Genomic DNA, 6000 nt, shown 5'->3' on the forward strand with positions numbered 1-6000 from the left:
ATTACCACCGTTCTGCTCTCCACTTCTATGGATTCACTATTTTTTAAGCTCCCACATAGGAGTGAGACCATAAGATATTCATCTTTCTGTAGAGGCATCCATTTCAATGTTAGTGAAATATATAGAACTATTTACATTTGTTCAGGTAACTTGTGTTCAAGCAAGTTAGACATTTCTATATTAAAATCTTCAGACCTAGAGAGCATCATTTAATCAAGTGAATAATTAAATCAAGTGCATAGCCTCCAGCAAACTAAATGATTCATGAGGGGAATGGTGTGGGGAGCAGAGATTAAAGTTAATGTGATTTCTAAACCTGCTCAACTATACTCTTTCCGTACAGCCAATAAATAAATAAGAAAGTAAGCAGGCGAGTAGACAAACAAATGGTCACCTATCACTGTGGTAGAGACTCTAGACTTCTATTTACTAATTGCAGCACCTGTACTTGGTTGTTTTCTGCTATCTAGAATCAATCATGCTGGATCCATTTTGAGGCAAATGCAATCATTTTGAACTGTCTGGTTTTAAAATAAAAATGTGTTCATATTACAAAACCACTGTAGCAAGGCATTTCTATTAAAAATAGTCCTGTTGCTTATATTTAATGCTTTCTAGACTGCCGTGTGGCTCAGAGGGGCTGTGTGAAACACATGAAGGCATTAGAGTAACCATTAAAGATCAAGCTTAAAGATCAAGGGATTTCCAATTATGAAGTCACACTTAGTAGACAATAGTTGAGATAAATGAAGCATGGCCTGACAGTTTCATATTCTGATTCAAAGATTTTCAGGAGGCCAAGAAAAAGATGCCTGTGCCTTATGAAAGATACAGGCATTTGTCAATATATTTGAGAAAGATGCTCATCAAAACTCTCCAGTAATTTCCTAAGTATTTCCAATCCTTTAACTGTTAATGGAAAATGTATATATAAAATCTCTTCCTGTGATAAAGGATCCAGGAGTGCATTTGCAAGACCATTTTCCACATTTCAATTACAAAGCTAGTATACCAAAATAAGATGCATTTATGGCCCCATCAGTGGGAATCCAATAAAGCCTCATTTAACCAGGATTGTGCTTCTTCTGTGCTTATTTTAGTAAAGACAAAATTCACAAGAAAATAAGCTGCATGAAATGATTTTTTTCAAGAGAATAATTTTCAAGGTATGTCCTGAGGTCAAATAGACCCAGACCAATCTTCTTTATTCTTTATATTTACAACTACAACACTGTACCTCAATTCTGGAGACTCCAAATGATTCCCTCCAGGTACAGTAAGATGCTCACTCATCATAGAAAGATTCAATTATGTTTGCTGGACAGCATCTGCTAGGGCAGAAAGGGGAATAGTGTGTTTCAGGAAGATTTCCAACAATATGAGAGGAAGAAGAAAAGGGACATGGATGGGTAGTCTCATTGTCATAAAGTGGTGAGCAGAGTTCATTGCAGAGAACTGCAAAACTCTCAGGAAATATTGTTTTAATTATATCATATCAAAAATAAAGGATTAGCTAGTTAATTAGGGGCAGAACATCTTCAAAACTGGTCCTGGGTCTTTTAGTCTACTGTAGTGTTATCTGACTTTGGAAGACTTCCTCAGCTCAGTGTGTGAATGGAAGAGCTTGTTTCAAGGTATCTGAAAACATTTTGAATTCTTATCTAGGTTTCTGGTTCATGCATCAGCAAGTCTCCAGGTAGTGACATTAAAAAATTGTTCTTACCAACTTACTCAGATCCAACCAACATCTATTGCACTCCTACTACGTGCACAAGCCAAGAACACTTAAACACATTGATTAATTTAATCCTCCAGAAACTATCTGAAAAATAACACCATTAAGTGAAAAAACGAGTCCTTGAGAAACAAATTATTTGCCTCAAACCATTTACCCAATATATGTCAAAATGAAAATTTGAAACAGCCTTAATTGTGGCATGTGTCTCTACACTGTTCACTGAAATATGACATAGTGGAACTCGGGCCAAATCTCCTATTCTCAACAGACTCCCAATTCTGTTGTGTGTCCTTGACTACTTCTCACTTTCAAAGGTTGAGGACTCCCCTCTTACTCAGCCCAGGTAGTGCCTAGTATATCCTCCTTGTCCTCAATCACATCACATCTCAAGAGTGCTCTCTTCCAGGTTGCAGACACTAAGCTTCTCTCTGGTTCTTCTTACTTCTATGGGCACATCATGGCTGAAACAGCCTTTTTTTAGCCCTTGAGTCTCTGTTAAAGAGCATGCCACTATTAGGGCTCTGCTTATTCCTCTGGTGAGACCATGATGTCAATCAGTTCTTTTAAAGAGCACCCCTGCAAAAGAAAATTTACTCCCCTGTTTCAGGGTGCATTCTCATGAATTGAATCAATATTGTTGAGAATCTTTAATAAATTGGAGTAGTTCTGGGAATTGATGATGTGAAAATGAATAAGACACTGTGTCTAATTTCCATGAACTCATATTTAACACAAACTAATAACCAATAACAGGCAAATTGTTAAGTACTTTACTAGTGTTATGTATGGAATGCTATGAAAAGTATATTGTGGTATGATTAATTCTGGTTAGGAGAATTTCAGGAAGAGCTTCAGTTACAATTGATTTAAGCTTTAAAGGATAGTTAGTTTTTCAGGCAGAAAACAAAGGACAGGTCTGTGTAAGAAGAAATCATAACAAATTTGGAAGGCCTAAGAGTATGGCAAGGGTGCTGTCACATGGATTGATTTGCAAGATCCATAATTTCATTTTATTTGGATTATGATTCAAGTCTTAGAGACTCATTGGGAAACTCCAAAACCTCTCTTTGGTATTCCATGAATCTTTGGACTTCAGGGCACTTATAAAAGCAGTGGTGTCCTTAGAGGAGCTGGGAATTCTGTTGTGTAGTCAAAGACCATGCGTGTCTTGTCGACAGTTTTATATACTCATCCCACACAACGCCTGCCACACGATAACACCAAGTCATTTTTGTAATAATTATCATGCAAAAAAGCTAAATTGAAATAGTGACCTTGGGAAAACTCTCCCTTTTTTTTCATTAGTTGCTGTATATTCCAATTGACTATGTTAAGTATGATTTGGTTTCTAATTCTGCTCATCAACATGTAAAAATTTTAAAACATTTATAGATAGTTTGTGTCTAATATATCCTTTGTATTTCACAATGGAACTCGTCATCCGTATATTCCAGTCTGCTAAAGGCACAACTTAATCCTGTAATGTATTTTCTTCCTTCCATCAAAGAGGTCTAGCTTTATTTGCCAAACGAGGACACGTTGAAAGAACATATAACTTTTCCTGTATCAGAATTGTGCTTTTTTAGGAACGAATGATGACATATTTATTTGATTTATAAATACATGTGACTTAGTCCAGACTGCTATAACAAAGTAATACAGACAGCAGAAATTTATTTCTCACAGTTCTGGAGGCTGGAAGTATGAGATCAGGATGCCAATATTGGATGAGTTTTGGTCAGGGTCCCCTCCCATGTTGCATATTGTCTACTTCCCATGTTTGTTCCCATGGAGGAAAGAAATCAGGTGAGCTCTCTCGGGTCCCCATTATAAGGGTATTAATACAATTCATGAAGCCTTCAGCTTATTGACCTAACTACCTTTCAAATGTTCCTCTGCTTAATACCATCACACTTGGAGTTAGGTTTTCAAAATATGAATTTTGGGGAATATATACACATTCAGTCATCACATCATGAAAGCTATTGTAATAAAGTTTTTCTTTTTTTCAGATTCTTTTTAAAATTTTTATTTTAAAGATGTGGTATACAATTCAGGATTAGGTGTACAAGTGGTCATCATACAGGCAAAGTTTGGGGCTCCCTTTGGTCCTCATATCACCTGGTTTGAGATCAGGTACCCTTACTGACGTTGGGGAACCCATCCTCACTTCTCTGTCAGTATTTTGTTACTGTCAATCCCTTTCTTATAGTGTTATGGTAAATGTTCAAGGTCTGCTTATGAGTGAGAACATGTGATTCTCAGTTCTTTGTTTCTGTGTAGATCACTGACTATTAAAGACTCTAAATCTAACCAAGTTGCTGCAAAATCCATATGTTTGTTCTTTACAGCTACATAATATCTCATCATGTATATGTATGAAATTTTTTTTATCGAGTCAAGTTTTGATAAGCAGCATGATTGGTGCCATGGTTTTTCTATTATGAATAGTGCTGCAATAAACGTGTGTGTGCAGGTATCTTTTTGGTAGAATGATTTGAGTTCCTCCGGGTATATTCTCAGTAGAGGGATTGCTGGGTCATATGGAAGGTCAATTTCTAGTCCTTTTGAAAACGCCACACTATTTTCCATAGTGGATAAACTAGTTTGCATTCCCACCCGCAGTGCAAAAGCCAATTTCTTTTCTCTGCATCCTTGCCAGCATCTGTTGTTTGTTGTTTTATTAATGATGGTCATTCTTGCCGGGGTTAGGTGGTATCTCGATGTGGTTTTTGTATGAATTTCTCTGATGATTAGTGAGTCTAAACACTTTTTCATGTATCTGTTGGCTGCCTGTATATCTTATTTTGAGAAGTGTCTCTTCATGTATTTAGACAATTTTTAAATGGAGCTGTTTTTTTCCTTTCAGCATGTTTGAGTTCCTTGTAGATCCTGGATGTTAGACCTTTGTCAGGTATACAGTTGGCAAACATTTTTTCCCATTCTGTGGGTTGTCTCCCCACTATCTTGGTGGATTCTTTTGCTTTGCCAAAGATTTTCAGTATAATGAGGTCCCACTTGTCTAGCATATCTCTTATTGCATGAGCATCTGGGGTTTTGACCAGGAATTGGTTGCCTGCTCTGATTTCCATAAGGGTGACTCCTAGGTTTTCCAAGATCTTTATAGTTTAGGTCTTTGATTTGTGTATGGTGATAAGTAGGGGTCCTGTTTCAGTATTCTACCTGTGATCAGCCAGTTTTCCCAGCACCATTTACTGAATAGGTTCTCCTCTCCCCAGTGGTTGTTGTTGGAGGTTTATCCAAAGATGAGTTGATTTGGAAATTGAGGTTTTGCTTCCAGAATCTCTATCCATTGTACTAATATTAGGCTGTTTTGATTATTGTAGTCTTATAGTGAAATTTAAAGTCTATAAGTGAGATACCTCCCATTTTGCTTCTTTTGCTGATGATTGTTTTGGCTCTTTGTGGTTGTTTATGTTTTCATATGAATTTCTGCATTGTCATTTTCAGGTCTGAGAAGAATGATGTTGATAATTTAATGTGTATTGCATTGAATCTGCAGATTGCCTTTGGTAGGGTGTACATCTTAGCAAGGTTAATTCTTATAATCCATGAACATGGAATATTTTTCCATTTGTTTGTGTTTCCTTGGGTTTCTTTGAGCAGTGTTTTGTAGTTTTCATCTTAAAGGTCTTTCACTTCTCTGGTTGGAAAGATGTTGAGATATTTCATTTTTTGGTGCTATTGTGAATGAGATTGTGCTTTTTATTTGTTTCTCTACCTGTTTGTTGTTGGTGTATAAGAATGCAATTGTCTTTTGCACATTTGATTTGTATCCCGAGATTGTCCAAAGTTCTTTATTAGTGCAAGGAGGTTTTTCACAGATTCTTTTGGAATTTTGAGGTATAAGATCATTTTGTCAGAAAAGAGGGATAACTTAACTTCCTCTTCTCCTATTTGGATACCCCTGATTTCCTTCTTTTGTCCCATTGCTCTAGCTAGGACTTCCAACACAATGTTGAACAGGAGGAGTAAGAATGGGTAGCCTTGTCTTGTTCCAGTTTTCAGGGAAATGCTTCCAGTTTCTGTTCATTTAACAATATACTGGCTGTGGGTTTATGATAGATGGTGCTTACTATTTTGAGTATGTTCCTTCTTAGCCTAGGTGTTCAAGGGTGTTTATCAAGAAAAGATGCTGGATTTTATCAAAAACGTTTTCTTCACTTAATGATATAATTATGTGGTACTTATTTTTATATCTGTTGATGTATTTCATGACATTTATGGTATTGCAGATGTTG

This window comes from Carlito syrichta, unplaced genomic scaffold (genome assembly GCF_000164805.1).
Source record: "Carlito syrichta isolate Samal-C Ts95f unplaced genomic scaffold, Tarsius_syrichta-2.0.1 Scaffold309460, whole genome shotgun sequence".
In the NCBI taxonomy this organism is placed as follows: domain Eukaryota; kingdom Metazoa; phylum Chordata; class Mammalia; order Primates; family Tarsiidae; genus Carlito; species Carlito syrichta.